This window comes from Parasteatoda tepidariorum, chromosome 10, assembly GCF_982258835.1.
Source record: "Parasteatoda tepidariorum strain Cologne lab strain chromosome 10, Ptep-v5.0, whole genome shotgun sequence".
Classification (NCBI taxonomy): Eukaryota; Metazoa; Arthropoda; class Arachnida; order Araneae; family Theridiidae; genus Parasteatoda; species Parasteatoda tepidariorum.
Genome location: NC_141764.1, coordinates 8,601,221 through 8,621,820, shown reverse-complemented (window position 1 = coordinate 8,621,820; position 20,600 = coordinate 8,601,221). Strand labels below are relative to the sequence as shown.

Below are 20,600 nucleotides of genomic sequence, written 5' to 3'. Positions count from 1 at the left end.
TTTTAGTTAAAATACTAAAACCACTGTTTTTTTTAAAATCATGCGTTTTAATATTTATAGCAGTAGTTTTTATTCACATTTTACATTGATTAATTTATCTTTTTTTTTAAAAAATAAAATGCGACATTTTGTTTGATACTAAACATTTAAAATGAATTGATTCATTTGATGGTAAGCAAATATTTGTATTAATTTAATGTTCACATTTATACTTTGCATGTAATATTTTAGAGAATATTGATTTATTTAACAAATTAAAGTTGAATTCTACACGCATGGTTTTATTTTTAGTTGCAGAATTTAGTAGTTATTTTCCATTTTTAAAAATTAATTTTAAATTTTTATCATTATCTATCGAAAATTTAAATATTTCTGTTATATTAAATAAATAATCTCAAGAAACTAAAGCGGTAAGCCATTACTCGATTAAAAACTTGGCTTGCTTCAAAAAATATTCAAACGGGAATTAACAGTATACATGTTTCAAGCACTAAAAAACAAGCACCCATTTGCAAGACTTGCCAGATGTGGATCAGAAAAAAACAAAAGGGATTTGAAATATAAAAAGAAGAGCTGCTTTTGAAAAATTGTAAAGAATAACAGAAAGATATAAAACTAGAAAAAACCCACAGTAGCCTGATCATTTTTCCACCTCAATTTATCGTAATCGTTTTGCCGTCTTTTGGTCACCTCATATTAATTATAATCACCCAAATAGTCTGAACATTTCTGCATTTCATGCTTCTATTTTCCATGCAATTAATCTTTATTCTGGTTTTTCTTCCTTAAACATCCTCCGCTCGTGTGCTCTTGACAGTGTTCTCTCCTATTGATTCAAACACACTAGATTAAAGCGTCCCGCTTCTTCAGATACTTACAGAGATCCTTCCTTAAAAACTTCCAAGTTTTTTTTCTCTCGTTCGTTATGAAATTGCTAACATGCTCTTCTGTTTTGGTTTCAAAGTAATTTTTAGGCCTGTTAACAAAAACCAAATTTATTTCTTTTAAAGTTCCTATTAGCTTTAATGATCACTGGGGCATTTACTACGTTCATTGTCAGTGTGACATTTACTACATCAGACAAACTATACGGGCTTTAAGACTTAGACTTAAGAAACACGATAGTCCGTTAATCAAAAAAAAAATCATCAATTGCTGCTGTCATCAATCATCAACTGTTGAAATTACGGATATAAATAAAATTTTGACAATTTTTTCTATCAAAAACGCATCAGCTCTTCTCGATGCCTTGGAATCTGATTTTATTCAAATGAATGCCTAATCCCTTGTTAAAGATATCAGTTCCTCACCACCTCTCCATAAAGCGTGGAAATGCATTTTACCTTGATTTGTGGTTTTTCTTGTTCTGTGGATCTTTTTCCTTTGTCGGCTACTGTGGTTTTTTCTAGTTTTGCTTCTCACCTTAATTTTTTCTATTTTTGATAGACAACTTTTTAGTTTTATTTCAAATCACTTTTCTTTCTTTTCATTCAAGTTTGGCATGTCTTGAAAACGGGGGTCTATATTGGACTAAGTAGACGCACTTCAAAAATTTAGACTTAAAGGAACATGAAAGTCCACTATCAATAAAAATCATCCATTTCTGAACACTGGAAATTACGGGCATGAATTCAATTTAGACAGTGCTATATTTTTTTCTATTACAGACACATCAGCTCATCTTGATGTCTTGGAATCTTGTTTTATTAAAATGAATGCTTGAGCCGTGATGGCTCAGGGGATAGAGAGTCCGCCTTCCAAGAAGGTGAACCGGGTCCGAATCCCACCAATGGCTGATCGATACGAATTCCGCATCCGACTTGCACTCATCACAGTGCTGACGTGAAATATCCTCAGTGGTAGACGAATCGAATCACAGGTTAGAGTCCCTCCTTGCCGTCAGGCTAGCCGTGGGAGGCTCTTCGTGGTCTTCCTCTCCATGTAAAGCAAATGCGGGTTAGTTAAATCAAAAAGTCCTCCACGAAAGCAAATTTCTCCCATTAGTTGATCCAGGAGTTCTCTTGTCTTCTGGATTGGGTTCAAAATGACAAAGGTACGTAGTTGAACATTAGTAGTTGTAAACCCCAAAATTGGATCGGCTGTTCAATGACTGTTATAAAATAAAATTAAAATGAATGCTCATTCCCTTGTTAAAAATATTAGATCCCCACCACCTCTCCATACTGAGTGGAAATGCATTTTACCTTAATTTGCCCTCCTCGGCCACTGAAGTTTTTCTTGTTCTGTGGATTTTTTAATCTTTCTCGGTTAGAGTGGTTTTTTTTCTTGTTTTGTTTCTCAACTTTATTTATTTGCATTTTTCGTGGAAAACTTTCTCTTATTTTAAATCACTTTTGTTTCTTTTCATTCACGTTTGGCATGTCTTGAAAATGGGCACCTGTTTTGGGTGATTGAAACATGTCGACTGTTATTTCCTATTAATTTGGTTTTTGAAGTGAACGAAATTTTTAATATTGTAAAATCTTTGTTCTAATTCGAAAATGAAGCGTTTACATTACTTTTAACTAAATAATGCGTAAAAAATGTTTGATAAATAATTAGCCGAAAATGCGTCCTCATTCAATTTATTTTATAAGCGTCTTTTGAGCGTCTTTAAAGTATATTTAGTAGGGGTTCACAATTTTTTGAGTGAAGGGCCACATGGACAGCAGTTTAACCAACGATGGGCCGCAAGTCAAAGTACTTAGACAAACATATTTAGTAATTGTAAGTAGTGATTGCTACATAAACATCATTGTTCAAGGCACTAAATTCTTTTTATCAGTTAATCTCGTAATATGTTGGCATAAAATTAAATATTTTTTAACGTTTAAAATAAAAAAACTTCAAAACTGATTACTTAGAAAATAAACTATACAATCTGAATCAATTTATCAGGGGGGGGGGAAATTCAGTAAGAAAATTATGAAAATGGGAAATATCATGTTTTTTTTATCACATTACATAATACTTAAGTCCATTCAAACAAATTTCATTATAAAAAAATTTGTTCATAACTAAATTTTTAAAAAAAATTCTAGTTATTAAAATTAATGAAAGCTACATAAAAAAAAGTTTATAGAGTTAAAAATGATTAAAATTAAAACAAAACCCATTCAGCACAAAATAAAAGATTCGAAATTTATTAAGAAATATACTTTAGCCTTAAAGTATATATTTTAAATAAATTATTGGAGGAAGCAGGGGTTAAGAAAGGAACATTAATTTTGAAGGAACTCTTTTCCTTAATAATAAAAAACTAATAGGATACTTGTTTTTATTACTCTTTGGGACCAATACTTTATCATAACGCTATTTACAATTAATAATCATGTATTAACAAAAAATTAAAATTTACATTACTTCATGCTACTTATCTTGATTGCATTTTTTTAATTTTAAAATTTAATGATATGTAAATCATTTCGCAGCATATAATCATAAATGATATTAAATGGTCGGTAGAAATGTGTTTAAAAAATTTCTTAATGGTTATCCAGCAATTTGCAAAATTTTCAAATATTGTGATGATTTTATCTACTTGATCATGTGATAGCTTTTTCGGATCATTAAAATGATAATATAATGATTTAGTTTAGTTATTTCCTATTCCTTAATTCCTTAATTTTGCTATTCCTTATTTTGAACAAGCCAAATTCATTTTGGAAAACATTCTTTTGACAGAAGCTGTTGCTATGAGCAGTATTAAACTTAAGGCAAATAATTTAATGAGTTTGGGATTCGTGAACAGTAACAGCGAATGATTTTGTAAACGCCAAAATACGAATCGCGACTTGTGATTTTAAATCTCATGAGTACGAATCGCAAGGGATGATTTTTGGATCTCGTTAATGTAAATACGAAATGCGATTTTTAGATCGTGTGAATACGAATAACAATGTGTGACTTTTATATTAATTACGATTCATGTGGCTTTTAGAATTAACGGCCAAAAATAAATAAATAAACGTTCGAAAAAATTCTTATATTTGTGTTGAAATCAACACAGAGCACGTAAGTGATTATTTTAATGAACGATTCAAAACTCGCGTGCCGTGAAACAATAGCAATAAAAATAACAGGGTTTTTTTAAACCGTGGGGAAAAGCATAGAAATAACTTTCGTAAAAACTATTAAAATCCCTTTATGTTTACAATTCTGTAGACCTGCACTAGACCTGCACAATGGGCTATTGGCGACGGTCTGGGAAACATCCCTGAGGATGCACTTTACGGTAGCACAGTTTAACGAGGACCCATACCGCACACCCTCGGTCCCTACGCAGACTGATCCAAGTGGTCGCCCACCAGCACACTGACCGCAGCCAGTGATGCTTGACTTTGGTGATCTGCTGGGAACCGTGTCTTAACGATCAGTCCACTGCGGGACCTATATTTACAGTGAAATCGGCATAAATATAGCGCGTCAAAAAGTTATGTATTTAAATTCGGGATTCGAAAATTAAAGTGTCGCAATAGCTATAAAAATACTATATAAAAATACTGGGACTTTCAAAACCTTGCAGAAATGTGTAGCAATAATTGCTTGTTAAAAATGGTTATCTGAAAGAGCGATTCGTTATTTGCTATTCATAATATCGTGCTAAAAATATCCAAAGTTTAAAAACCACGCGAAATGCGGCGCGATAACTTCAGAAAAAAGGATCAGGAGAAGATTTGCGATGAAGTTTGCGCAGGTAAAGCGTTTCATTACTTTCAAGACGTTAGTACATATTTCGATTTCATAAAAAAATCGCAATTTGTACAACTGCGTGAAAATGGGTAGCAATAGTTACAGAAAAGTCATTGGATTCACGGCGTAAATCGGCACTCACGAAGAGCGTCAAAAATATTGGAATTTTTAAAACTATGCGTAAATCCGCAGCATTAACCATCGAAACATTAGTTGACATTGGTTGAGATTAGTTAACATTAGTTGAGATTGGGTACACCAAAAACTTTATTGTGCAATTAAAACATTTCGGAATTTTTTTAATAAAAAAAAAAAGATATATTTTTTTTTCTCATTTTGTTCAGGCTGCTGCCGCATATAGAGAGTTGACGGTGCGCATGTTGCGCCCCCCTACTTCAGACAATTGAAAATAAGTTTCTTTAAACGAGTCTGATATACATTTGCTCAATATATCCTTCAATGACGTTTTTTCGAAAGATGCCTAGCATGCATTGGCCCGGTATTCCCCGCAAAGCTCGTAAAGTAACCCATTTGGGCAATATTTTCAAAATTAAAAAAAAAAAAACGGAAATATTTATAATTTCATCCAATAACATAATAATAAGTTCATCCAATAACATAAAATTAAGAAGAGTTTTTTAGCAGCAATAAAAAATTGCATTAACAAAAAAATAATATCCTTCTGAAATTGGGACAATTTGCCTTTGAAATAAATGAAAAGGTATGCCCTAAGCGTTTACTTGTGTGATTATTAAAGAAATGCAGTTTTCTTGTAAATGAAAATGGGACATCTTACTTATTCTACCTAACGCCACATTCAAGTCAATTAACTCATTTTAGGCCAAGTATATAAATTCTATAAAACGTGGTATTATTTTCATTGAAATATGCTTATATTACATTCATTTAGACTAACACAAAATTTCGCGTATAAAAAATTATATTTTATTTAAGAAATAAAATGGGGCGTAAATAGGCACCATTTCACCAAGTCAATAAACCAACCATTTACTTGAGAGCTTGGTTTTCACTGAAATTTTTTTTATTCACTGATCCATCATAAAAACATAACGAAAAATCTCAAAAGAAATAATTACACATTTTCGAAAAAATGTCAATAACCGTTATAAGTTATAAAAAAAAAAACTTTCATGGCTTAAAAATTTCACAACAGAAAGTGTTTACTCAAATTGAATTACTATTAATTTTTGGTTGTCTTAAGAACTTTGATAACAGCAGAAAAATAAAAGTAGTGGAAAATATACATCACATTGTTATTTAAAAACATTTATTGAAATGTTGCGTTTGCGTAACTTTGGCCGAAAATGGGTTGAAATCAATTGGAATTTAAATGTAGACCACACGAAATTTTAGACCGAAGTAAAAACAAAATTAAGACAATTAAAAGTGATAAAAAAATTTAAAAAAGCGAATTGAGGCAAATAAGATGGATTGCGCTAGACCTAGGAATGAACTGGACCTCAGGACTTAAAAACTTTTTTACCAAAACTAGATCCCTATCAAAAATATTAAATATCTACTTTAAGATATATACACGGAAAGTAAATATTTCATGATAAAAATAAAAAATATTATTTTTTTTTCAATCAGTAATAATTTTATAAACTATTAAAATCAAAATATCCAGATTAGCAGTCATATTTATCAAAGGATTCATAGTAATCAGATTCATAATAATCAAGGAACTTAATATGAAACAAAATCTTTTTCTTTCGTACATTCATAATTTTGACTGGATAATTGAAAATAACATAATTATCATAGACACCTGAATAGTATGCGTAGTGCACACAATAAAAAAAAATAGATAAAAACTCCTTGAATAACTCTTGATTTAATGATCGGTTCTTCGCCTGCAAAGACTCAATATTAATGATTCAAAAGTCTACCATTCTGAATATATGGAGAACCCGATATTTTATGTTACAAAATCAGATGCGAAAACGCACTTTCTTACCAAACGACGCTCTTACGTAGAGCAGAGGTATTTTTTAAAAAGAAATTTGGATTTCTGACTGCCAAAATATGGGTGTAGTCGTACTCTGCTCCTAATAATTTCGCGGGGGAGCAATCAAAATTTAAGACTCATAAATATAAATTCACTTCTTAGCATAATTCATTAAATCTCAAAGATATTTTAAGCATATTGAACATAAATATAAAACTACTTTATCCAAAAATAGATATACATAAAGAATAAATTTAATTATTTTTTTTATTACATTAATTAATAGCAGTTTAAAAATATTTGAATTGCAAGCTATGTAAATTTTTATATATTTTAAAGTATATAATTTGCAATGGTAAAATACAAAATTTAAATGCAATCGGTTGAGAATTTATCGCGAACATTTTTAAAAATTGGATATCTCAAAAGCTTTTCGCGGATTTCATTTAATTTTTTTTTAATTTAAAATTATTTTAAAATAATGTAACATGAATTGTACACTTTGCAACTTAAAATTTAATTATTTTTAAAAAAATTACTATTAAAAATAGCTTTATGTATATATATTCTTCGTTACTACTAGACGTTGCCAATTAGACGTTAGCACTAGTCTTATTCAATCAAAACAATTAAACAAATCAATTAAAGCAAATGAAACAAAATTTTGAAGTTAAATATAATATAAAAACACAACAATATGATTTTCAATACCTTAATTATATTAATCTTTTACAGTATGGTATATCCCCAAACCCCCACGCACATTTCCCTCCCTCGACTGAAGTCGTAATCGGTAAAAAACTAAGACCACTAATGAGAAAATAGTGAAGGACTATAAGGAAATTAGTGAATGAAGTTATACTAAAGTAGAAACGAACTCAGCTCGGGCTTCGCAAAATAGAAACGTTAATTTTTCTCCTGCCCGAAGTTGGGCATCACAAACTACGTGTAGTAATTGCCCGAATTGGATACGGACAAGGGGTTAAGATAATTCAATTTTTGTCTGGGCAAATATGAATTCCAAAATACATTTTAAAAGCGAAAGTAGAATAAATTGTATCTTTCTTTTCAGCACTAGTCACTTTATATTTTAGTTAACTAACCACGCTTTCTTGGGCGCTCTCTGAGAACAGCTTTATTTAAATAAAGGACTTAAAACTTCTAACACCGGATTAAATGAATCAAAACTCCGACACAAATCGGCTCAGATACGACCTATAATAACGAGAAATATATGAACAAAGTGCTTTATTATTATTATTTTTTATAATTATAATGCTTCCGATATTATTCTGTAATAAAAGGATACGAATTCCACTTTTGTATGCATACAAATTACTAAGTATTAAAATTTCATTTATTAAATCAGAATATATATAAACTTTTTTTTTCGTTACATAAATTTACTTTTACAGGGTTCCCACTCTTTTAACAAAGCAAAAATTAAGCACTTTCAAGGACTTTTTCTTGAAAAAATTAAGCACTTTTTTGAAAAATTAAAGACTTATGCCACCAGTGACAGTGCCAATTATTTACCTTTCTAAAACATAAATAAATAACAATAAACAATTTTATAATAACGTAAGCAGTGATATAATTGTATTAATTAACTTAACAAAGAAGTACCCGGCAATTTTTGCAAACCCGGGTCGGATTTTTAAATAAAAAATTTCTGATTGTTAAAAGTTAACGTCATTTAGATTGTAAAAGTTAACACATGAAACTAATCTGTATTCCATTTTAAATTATTTAATTGAAATTGAACTGTAAAATTAAGTGCAGAAATTAAGATTTGCAATTTTTTCATGTATATTAATGACAAAAAAAAGTAAATGAAAAAAATTGGCAAAAACATTGAAAAAATTATAACGGGAAGTTTTTATATATCGCTACTAGACCAGCAAACGTGTTATATTTACTTTTATGACGAACTTTAACAAAATTATTTCCAGCCAAACATGTTATTAAGAATTAACTTTACAAAATGTTACTAAACATTCTGGTGAAAAACACGAACTAATTTTAAAGCAACCAAAAATTAATTTAAATTCAATTGCACTCAGTATTTTTTCAGAATAATATTTTTATTTTTGATAAATGCATGTTACTGTGAATGACCGAAATCGGTAGTTTTACATTTATTCGATATTTTAATACTTAGTGACGATAGAATAGAAGAAACATCAGTGTAGGGAATACCGGGCAGTGGCACTTGACCTTAAAAAGACATCAGTGTAGGGTATACTGGGCAAATGCATATCGGGCAGTGGCACTTGACCTTAGTGTAAGTAATATTGACATCAGTGTAAGGTATACCGGGGCAATGGCGCTTAACTAGAACTAGTATGACGGGAGCTTTGGTAAATGTCCAAAATATATACTAGGTCTAGTTAAGCGCCATTGCACTGTATACATTTGCCCGGTATACCCTACACTGATGTTTCTTCTAATATATCGTCAGGAAAGTATTAAAATAATATCGAATAAAAGCAATTATATCCTGTGATAAATTAAATATCAAATCAGATGTAATAAATATTTCGGACATTCACCAAAGCGACTATGTGATTATCAACATTCACCGGTGAAAGTCAACAACCACCGATTTCGCTTATTCACTGTAACATGCACATCATTTACATAATAACCTCATCAGGACGTTTATTTCATACTTTGCCTAAATAGCATCCGGCATTGTATAGAATGCCTAGGCATTCTATACAATGTCTAGGCACACATTTCATACTTTGCCTAAAAACGTCAGGCATTCTATACAATGCCTTGTCATTCTATACAATGCCGGGGTTTCATACTTTGCCGGTAACATATGCACACCAAATCAATGAACAAACCATTTGTTGAACGCTTGTTTTCTTATGAAATTTGTTTTGTTTATTTCTTTTTTATTTACTGACTTGCAATTTTAATCCATTATAAAAACATAAGATAAATCTTAAAAGGAATAATTACACATTTAAAAAAATTTCATTCGTCAATAACCAGATTAGTTTAAAAATTTCTCAATAGAAAGTGTTTACTCCAATTGAATTACTAATAATTTATGGATGTCTTCAGAACCCCTGACAACAGCAGAAAAATAAAATGAGTGAAAAATATATGTCACAGTGTTAATAAAAAAAATATTTATTGAAATGGTGTGTCTGCGCACCTTTGGCTGAAATATGTTAATGCCTTATAAAAATACATCAAAACAAACTCAGTGTTAATAAAAAAAATATTTATTGAAATGGTGTGTCTGCGCACCTTTGGCTGAAATATGTTAATGCCTTATAAAAATACATCAAAACAAACTCAGTGTTAATAAAAAAAATATTTATTGAAATGGTGAGTCTGCGCACCTTTGGCTGAAATATGTTAATGCCTTATAAAAATACATCAAAACAAACTCAGTGTTAAGTTGTCAGTAATTATTATTAGTTGCTAATATTCCATGGAGAAGAAAAACACGAAAACTCCCACAATAAGTCTGACTATAACCCGTGATCTGTCTACCACTGAAGATATTTGTGGTCGGTGCAAACCGGATGCGGAATTTGTATCGGCCATTCATCTCTGGGATTCGAACCTGGGTTCAATTCAGTGGAAGGCGAGCGCTCTATCCCCTGAGCTATCACGGCTCAACTTAAACTATTAACGCTCAGCATACTGGCAATAGCACCATCTGTTGAGTAATAAGAGAAGTATTTTTGCCATCAGTGGATATTTTATCATCTGTTTTTTTCTTTTCTTAAGTTTCTTTTACAAGCACGGAGAAATTTAATAACATACAGGGTAACGGGAAATAGTAAAATACAGGAGTCTTTGTTAAAAAAGAGGAGACTTGGCAGACATCCATTTATTCAACATCATTTATGTACTCTGGTTTGGATACTAAAGAATTCTTTACTTTATGTAGGAAAATGATTTAAAAAAGTTAATATAACTCACCTAAATGAATTCTTCCATATCTTTGAAATGCAGGGAATCTTGTGACCATATCGCATTTCTCACAAAATTCATTGATGGCCATTTTACTGTCCAGTTCCTCCATCAACAAACGTCGGATATTAAGTGATATTTGATGGATCACTTCCTCATCCACCAACTGATCACTATCTAAAACATTAAAAGTAAACATTTCCTTACTTTAAATACAAAGACAAAAAATACAATTAACAAACTATACATACGTCTACTAAGAGCAGAATAATAAAACACACACTTCCTCCAAGCTGTGACACAGCAGAGGAGAAAATACTGTTCACCTATTAGTTTAAACTTTGAAATATTTTCACACATTTTTCCACATACCTGAAAACGTTCGAGAAATAAAATAACGGAGATTTTCCTAGCAACATTTTTTTGAGCTATGTGTACAGTTTTGATACATCCTGCATAATCATGTAAGTCAAAAAGAAAAATCCTAAATTGGACTCTTACATTTAGCAAAGTAAAAAATATGTAGGGGAGAGTCGGGTAGCCCCGCCCAGCGGGTACCCACAGTCAATTTCATGTGTATAGAATATTTTTTCAAGTCAATGGGCCATCGGACATTAATTGTTGTATTAAAAAAAGATTATTTTCAAAGTTTCAAGTATTTATGCAGCTGTTAACATGGTAAACAATAGTTTTGAAAATATGTTGAATACAGTAGTCGTGAAATTAAGAAAAATTGGTTGAATGTTTCGATAAAACTTCATTTTAATACTAAAAAGATAATTTTTTCTATACATACAGCATTAAAGTATGTAGTCTTAAGTTTAATTTGCACAAAGAAAGAAATTTGTATGTAAAAAATTGTTCGAGTTATTACAAATTTACAAAAAAATTGGATTTCGGGTAGCCCCGCTCACATGAATGTCGGGTATCACCGCCCAATTTTATTTCGTCGATAAATGTACGGTTGCAAAGATTATTATTCTATTGCTTCAAATTTGAATGTTATATGCATTTTTAACAACAAATATATGTTTTAATATTACATGAAACATAAATTTATATATTTAAAAATGAAAAATTAAATATTTTTAAAATGTAATTGATATATCCAAATTAAATTTAATATCAAGAAATCATAAATATTATGATAAGCTATTTGCTTACTTATTTATTTTCACTTATTTGTGAACGAATCAATCTACAGAAGCATTTGAATGCAATCAAAATACAAAGTGAATTTGTAATTTTATAAGAAGTATTTTATATTAAGTTTATAAGAAGAGATCAATCAAATAAGTTTATATTGAAAAACAACTATTGTTATTAATTATTGTTACTTAAATTAAATTATTTTCGTTAAATATTTAATAAAAATATATATTAATATTATAATATATTAATATACATTAATAATGATAAAAAGTATGATATTTGTTTTTATTGAATGATAGAATTCACTAAAAGTTTATAAATATGTAATAAATAAAATAATTTTGTGATAAAAATGATAAATGAGGTTTATCTATTGTCAATACATTGGTCATTCTCATTTACACCTGAAAAAATAGCCAAAAAACACAATTTTTGTAACTGGGCGGGGCTACCCGACACATTTCGAAAAGAGCTGGAAAACATGTTTTTTTAAATTTCTATTTTTTTAAGTTTAACTATTCTTTTTTCGGTTTATTCTTTTTGCATTATCTAATTAGATGATAAAAAATAGAAACATACAAAAATGTTGATTGTTACTCAGTATTATACAGAAATATAAGCAATACTCCTTAAGTGAGCGGGGCTACCCGACTCTCCCCTAACTGCCCTTTTTTTTAAATAATTTGTTTCTATTTTTGCTCTTCGTTTTTCATCTCCTCTCATCTATTTCCTATTCACATTACTAATATCAATACAACCAAATTTTTTATTAAGTTCTTGTCAGAAAAGTTTTTATCTGAAATTAAGATTTTACTATTAAATTACACCATAAACTAGTGATGATAAAGGGGCATTTAAGACCTTGACTCATCTATTTAAAAACTGCAAAGAAGAGCTATTATTTAACTCTTGTTCAGGCAAGGATTGGTTTAACATTGAAATAGAAATAGTATTTTTTTTTTCAATTTCTAATTCAAACTTCATCAAGTCGATTGTTTTATTTTACCCAAGAATCTGTCAGCGAATTTCTGATTTTGAGTCAATTTTGATTTAAAGTTGTTTTCTAGCAAGTAAACAAATAAATTATAGTTTATATTAATAGTTAGGATATTTTTTAATTTTTTTTTGCCAGTGTAGTCTTTGTGTATAAGTATACTCTTAAATTTCGACATAAAAAACATGAAAAATGTGTAATAAATACATGTAAGTCTAATTATAGGTTAGAGTTTTCTGTTGCTAAAATCATTCAACTTTGTTCTTCATCTACCAACCTTTACTTCCAGAAATCTTTCCATATTTTGAATAATTCTAATAGTTTAGTTAATGATCTTTCTAGTATCTCATTATCTAGAAATTTATCCAACTAATCTTTGGTTCTTTGGGGTTCCCGGTTAAGCACCTCACGCATGTTTATTAACGCCTTTTATTTCGTACGCGATTGTCTCTTCACTTTTTAATGCATTTTCGTCATTCTCTGAATAAGGATTTTGTTTAGAAAACTGAAACTATAGTATATCCACAGTTGTACTTTACTTTTGTTTTATTCAGATTTATTAGGTTTCATTTCATTTTATTAGGTTTTTTTTTGTGTCTTGTTTCAGTTTACATAGAACAATGTCCTTTTTTAGGATACAAATTTACGTATTTCTAAAGATTCAACAAAAACTCAGTAAAAAAATTCTGATCATAAACTTTTCTAGAGAATGAAAATTTCTCATATACGAAGTAATTCTATATGAGTAAATATTGCTGATACTTATCGTATCGAGTAATTTCTATATTGATTGAATATCTAAGGGTCATTTTGATAAAAAATTGCAATGTACATTTATTATATTAGTTAAAAATATTACATTTTTAAGTTACATACTTTGGCATATTTTAATGTACAGAATACATTGAACCTAGTTTAAAATAAAAGTCTAGGTAAAGCACTGTCATCCGCTCGTGAACTCTATATACTCATAATTTTGGATTAACGCTCTGCTTAATCTGTATTTTCATTTATTTAAGCTTGCTGCATACAAGGAACTGTCTAAGCTTTTAAGTTACCGCTTGTCGCAACAAAACTTCATTCACAGCGTCTGAAAAGTTTCCAGATTATATATATATATATACACTTTATACTCCTTAAAACCATAAAGTTAACAACCAAGTTTTACTTTATCAGCTCTGGAAAATTGGTTATTATAATGTATATCAATTAACTGCTTTTCCCCCGTTTCAATCATTGTGAAAAAAGGAATATTGAGTCAACTTATCATATAATGCTGGATCATTAATTCCGTTTTCCCTCATTCATTTCCATAGTGTTTTGGTTCTCACTGGCATAAAAGTATTGCTTGTCTATAAATATTTTTTTAGTTTGTTTTGATACACATATAATTTAATAGGGTAGTATTTTTTATTTTCAAACTTAGTGGATAATAATTGTAAAAAATGAGTGAAAACAATCTCACGGACAATGCGACGGATTTAAGGTTATGTCAAGGTACGTTTCTTGTGAATATCAATTGATTGTTAGGTTTTCTCTTCTGAAATTACATTATGACGCATTCACATATATTATTAATACATATACATTTTACAGGGCGAGACGATGAGTGGCACTTCTACTGGTTCAAGAGGTCCACGAGAGAAAAATGCACAATATCACCTTTTTTTTTATAATACTGACACGGAATGTGTTGGCATGGCTGACGGGCTAAAAACACTACCCTGGAAACGCGGAGGTCCCGAGTTCGTTTCTCCATGTTATTATTTATTAGTTATTATTTATAGAATGCTTTAGAATATTCTCATTCTTACGTCATTTCTGTTTCCTGATTACACTGTATATAAATTCCTGAATGTCAAGTGGAAAAGGCAGTTATACCATGTTTTGTGTATTTTGGATGTTTATTAACAAACCTATTCTACGCCAGCCGTAAATTCTATTCTTTCTAAGTGGAATCATAGATTATGACATAATAAGAACAATATACCAGAATGAAATGAATTGCATTACACATTACTCGAGTAAGTAAGAGTAAGTTGAGTATGGAGTACCGCATTAGCCAAAAATATTGACAGCCATCTGATATATCTAAACTTTTTTTTTCATCAGAAAAGACCACTTCACTCCAATTCTAAGGTATTTCTTTGCAATATGCTAAACGAGTATTTTCGTGTCATTTAGCAATCTGAGTTTTCCTTAATATTTTTAAATTAAATGTTTGGATTATTACTTAAACCGAACGGCTTCTGCATGGTATTTGCATTTAATTTGTACCGAGATTAGCAAGCTTCCAGATTCAAATTTCTTGCTTTTCTGATTTTTACCCCCTTCAATACACTCTTTACTGCCACAGCTTTCAGGATTCCTGAGATAAGCTATTTACAGTGGCCGTATAATATTCTGATATTTTGATATTCACTCGAGATCATTCCTTTAAAACCTAAAACTTTTTTTCCAAATTGTTTTTCAATGACTATGCGAATTTCGCAAGAGCGATGGGCGCTAGGGGTTAAAATTCATCCTAAGACTTCCGGTTTACAACTTCTGTCTTTTAAGCCCAAGCTTGAAAGAAAAAGCACCATCCATTATTATCATACTTGTAGTGTTTTCAAGTATAACGCGTTCTTTCAACTTAAGTGTCAATGAAACAAATGACAAATTCGGGAAACTACTCAAGCCTGCTATAATACTATCTAAAAAATAACAAACGGTGCTATTTTACACAAATATAGCCAAATAAGGGATAACATTCACAGCACGGCTAACCTTACACTTAGAGCCATGATGGCTCTGGGGATAGAGCGTTCGCCTTTCAATGAGGTGAACCGGGTTCGAACCCCAGCGACGGCTGGTCGATACGAATCCGCATCCGGCTTGCACCGACCACAGAGCTGACGTGAAATATCCTCAGTGGTCGACCGATAATGGGTTTGAGTCCCTTTGCCACCAGGCTGACCGTGGGAGGTTCTCATATAATAAATATAATATAAAATTAATATAAAGGAGGTTCTCGTGGTGTAATACAAATGCTAGTTAGTTTCATCAAAAAATCCTCCACGAAGGCAAATTTCTCTAAATACTTGATCCAAGAGTTCCCTTGTCTTCTGGATTGGGTTCAAAATTACAAGGCTACGGAGTTGAACATTGGTAGTCGAAAACCGGAAAATTGGGTCGGCTGCTCAGCGACGGTTATAAAATAAAATAAAAATAACCTTGCCCTTTATTTATGCTATCATATTTTTTAAAATTTATTTTTGGCTCAAGACCTGTTTGAATTTATAAATGACAGAAAACTCTTATGAGTGGTAAAATTTGCGCGTAAATTTAAACACAAATCGAAATAATAAAACTTCCTAGAATATTAAGCCTGCTCACACGTCGCCTCGTAAGCGTAACATGAGCGGAGGGATACACCGGAAGTTTTCTAAATTTCTTCCGGTTTTAAGAAGCTTTTTATTGTTTATATTCAGTTAACCATCCATATGGAATAAAAAAAAACTTGTCATGTTAAGCAATTCGACGCTGTATTTGCAAGCAGAAAATATATTTGTATATTGAGCTATAACAGCGGTGTTTCATATTTGGTGACTTTCAGCTCTACTTTATACTTTTTTTTGGAGCACTGTAAAACAGCATTGAATAATGTCAAGAAAGGAGAAAATTTTATTTAAAGTTTGTAATGAATTTTTCCTACATAATTTTTGTTTATGAATATTTGTTACTTGACTATTGCTAATCAACGGTATTAAAAACACTAATCGTTCATAGCAGACTGATGAACATTTCAAAAACGTTTAACTTCTTTCACCTTTAGGTTCATTACTATCCCTCGCAGCATTAGTGTAGACAATATTTTAAGTTACGAGATAACCATAACCATTTGAGTTACGAAATCAGACACAAAACCTACATTTTTTCCCCGTCGAATTCGGATTCTTTGCGATCGTAAGTTTGGATTCCTTTATGTTGATTTAACTTTTTGCGTATTTCGTTGCATCTTGGGAATTTTTTAAGTGAATCTAAAACATTCCTCCTGATCCCGATCTCAGCTGCGGATGGGAGAGGTGGGCGCAAACCAGTTTTAAGAAGATCTTCATCGCCTGTGCCCCTAAAGGTTGTATTTTTCTTTATACACAGATCCCGTCTCCCAACCCTTGGGAAAGTGATTTAGATTATGTCTATGGAAGCTAGCTTTCGTCTCTAGATAGAATTTTAAAAAAAATCTTTCTTAGAATTCTATTTGTCAGAAAGTATTAGACCCATTTTGTTCGAACTTTATTTTTTGTGATATAAACTGGTGACAACATTTGATGAGACATAGTTTCCTAGTTTCCTTTTACAATAAAAAAACAAAAAGTAGAAGGAAACCAAACCTGGCCAAAATATCATTCGACATTAGACCAATATACGCAAAATCAGTACCCTAAATAACGAAACTGGTCATTTGTACAGCAAAGAAGCAGACCGACACCCTGTCAGAGAAATACATGTCTAATGGCGTGTATGATCACCTTTAACAGTTACACCACTCTCTCATCGGTTTTTCATACTTCTTACTTGGGTCCTTATTAATCACTGTGGCAACCACACCCACTCATGCACCAAGGCAGCCTCATAGCATTTGAACTTTGATTTGCGTCTCTATATTTGTTCGATGGGATCCAGATCGGGGGACATCTCAGGGACGCCAATCGTGGTATGTCATCCGGTTAGAGGTATTCGTTCCGAACTGAGCCCTATGTGTAGGATCGTTATCGTAGATAAAGTTGAAATTTGGTTCATATACTGTGCGGAAAAGTCTCACATGGGGGGCCAAGGATAGCGTCCATGCATCGTTGACCTGTACTTCTATCGAACACATGAAGGTCGATATGTCTGTCCAAACCAAGGCATACATCCCACTAGTTTATTTCAAAATTGTCGAGTCACACCTCCTTAGTCTCCCTTGTTAGTAGCCCGAACGCAGTGACATCGTTCCTATTTTTCATCCACTGCGCAGTTTATGTTCTTTATGTCTGAGAACTAAATTGATCCATGCCGAGACCTTTTGTCTAGAAGTTGCTGATCTAACACGCTGAATAGCGACTAACCCATGTCGTTTACTGATCATTTCCTCATGGATTTTGAAATTTCAATACTATTTTATATGAGATTGCGACGCTTGAACTTCGAATTATCATTCTGACATATTTAATTTGAGGCATTCAATAATAGTTCGACGTCTTTACTGATTATTTTTAGTCAATTTTCTATAGTTTTTACCACGTTTACATTAACTTGCCTTCGACCATGTCTGTTCGGATGAAATTTTATAATCGATTTTAAACTAACTTCCCGACTAGCTACAGACTTCAAATCTGGCACATAGTACAGAATTGGATGACAATGCATGAAAATGAAAAGAAAAAAGGCATACAAAGTAAAATAAAATTAAAGAAAAATTAATATTTTCACGATTGTCTCTCCAAAAGGAATCCTGATTTCTGCTCGGTGTTTAGAAGTGAACTCATTGCTATTGATACTGCCCTGGATTCTCTTCTAACACTACAGGATCAAAATAACATCTGGATCCTCTCTGACAGCCTCAGCTCCATACAATACTTAACGCATTGGAGGAAGGTGAGAGACAAAACAGGTGCTTCAATCCTACAAAAAATTAAAATCCTCTCACGATTGCGTGAAGTCCACCTCCAATGGATCCCTTCTCACGTTGGGGTTCTGGGCAATGACATCGCCGACACTCTGGCTAAGGAGGGGACGAAAGAAAATCTGATAAGTCCAAATTCCCTCACCTTCATGGAGCTGGCATCAAAAAAGAAAAAAGAAGACCTCGCTTCCTGGCTCGTACCCCCCAAACATCACTGGTACCAGAGCACCAGTCCAGGAGGTGCACTCAACATTCGGTGCAACCGCAAGGACCAGACTGCACTTACCAGGCTTATCAGCGGCCACCTTAAGTCCCTTTCTTTTGAGGGTAGTATTAAAATCTACCCTAACTGCCCCAGGTGCCACAACATGCAGGCTTCCCCCCAACATATACTGGACTGTCTAGGTCTGGACAAAAGGGACATTCTTAATAACACACTTATGGTGGCCGACTTCCTCCGGGTGATGAATTTCATGGACATAGTTTAGCCCTGCTAATTTTGGGGATAAGGAAGAAGAAGAAGACGATTGTCTTTTGTTGTCGATTCGATTATTTCAAATGAGTGTCACATGTCAGTTGAAAAGTTTTGTGTACAGTGAGTGAAAAGAGACTTTGGAAGTGAGTAAAAAAAATCAAAATAAAAAATTATATTTTTAATAACCACGTTTTTGTAGTGGAGAATAATAATTAAAAAATAAAAATTTGAAAAACGAAAAACGTCGAGTGCATGAAATACATAGCAGTACATATACAAATTTTCTTAATCATACACATGCACAGCCACATACACGCATATACACAAACATATTCCACATACACATCCACATTCAGATACAATTACAGATTTACATACACATATTCTCATGAGCACACATACACACACTAATATAATATTACTGTTATGTATTTCATGCACCCCACGTTTTTCGTTTTTCAAATTTTTATTTTTTAATTATTATTTTCCACTACAAAACCGTGGTTTTTGAAAATATTTTTTATTTTGATTTTTTTATTATAATAAAATTCTGATATATTATGTTATTACGTCATGAGAATAGGAAGTTGAATTATCACTTTTTGATATTGCTAGGGAAGGTTTTAATACAAATTAAAATCTGTCACTATGCATTTTTCATGAATTTATTCATCGCCTTTCGACCATTTGCCTATGATTTTTTTCGAAATCTTATATTTGCATACGAGTTATATAGTTAGATATGGAGCAACTTATTAGCTTAGCAGGAATAAAAAAACATTTTAAATTTATCTTTTCATAAATTCGTCTTTTTTCTGACTTTTCGAGCAATTTATTGTTAAAATAATAGCTACTGTCTCCTCACCTGGAACAGAGTGTCAAATAGTCGCATTTTTAAGGCTTTCTCTTTCCTCTTAAATAAAAGCAACATCAACAACCTGAAATTGCAAAAAAATAAATAAATAAATAACTCGAAATCAAATAGATCAAATCTAGAAATCAAATCTAGAATTGTAATAAGTATTTACAAGAGCACAAGTTACAAAATTCCCTAAAAAAATAAAACAAAATGGCGGCTGAAATATGGCGAGCAAAAAAAATAAATAAAATAGTACGTTTAAATAATTAAATATATCAATGAAAATATAATAATTTTCGTAATTTCATATTAAAAATGAAAAGCAAATTATAATTCCGAAGTAATATTACAAAATAACGCGAATTAATTACAAAATAACGCGGAAACATGAAGAAAAAAAACATAATTTTTTTTCGGTATATTTAGATCACCTTTGCAATATGGGCAAAATGGGGCAGGTTTTTTTCGAAAGAAGAAAAATCAAAGAAGACAACAAAAAGTCTAGCAGATTACCTCGTGAAACTTTTTAGAGATAAGTTTCGAAAGTGATTCAAACATTGTAAAATGTCAAATGATAAGATATAAACTATAAGTTTATCAAGAGTATTAACTAATCCAACAAATTGAAAAATTGTTCTATAATTTCAGACTAGTTACTCTGATAAAAATGCAACAGTAAGGTGAAATTCCTATGCATATTTCTGAAATATAAATTTAAAAGTTACATTAAAAAAATGTTTTTTAACATATTTTTCACTGCATTGTACTCTCGTTGGTCCAAAAAGTAAATTCTAATGTTTGAAATGATTATGAATACTTAATTTGGGCTATATTAAAACTGCTTACACATATTTTAGTTGAAAATTTAAT

General features: G+C 31.2%; 1 long non-coding RNA gene across 2 annotated transcripts in view; it reads right to left on the bottom strand.

Annotated features, from left to right (window-relative positions):
• The window catches only part of LOC147802128 (uncharacterized), a 48,095-nt gene extending 28,278 nt beyond the window's left edge, over positions 1-19,817 (bottom strand). For both annotated transcript variants that reach the window (XR_015429744.1, XR_015429745.1), the window contains exons 1-2: positions 19,737-19,817; positions 10,610-10,777 (exon numbers count right to left, since the gene is read on the bottom strand). This is a non-coding gene — a long non-coding RNA (uncharacterized LOC147802128). The remainder of the gene's footprint in view (positions 1-10,609; positions 10,778-19,736) is intronic.
• Between the last annotated feature and the right edge of the window lie 783 nt (positions 19,818-20,600).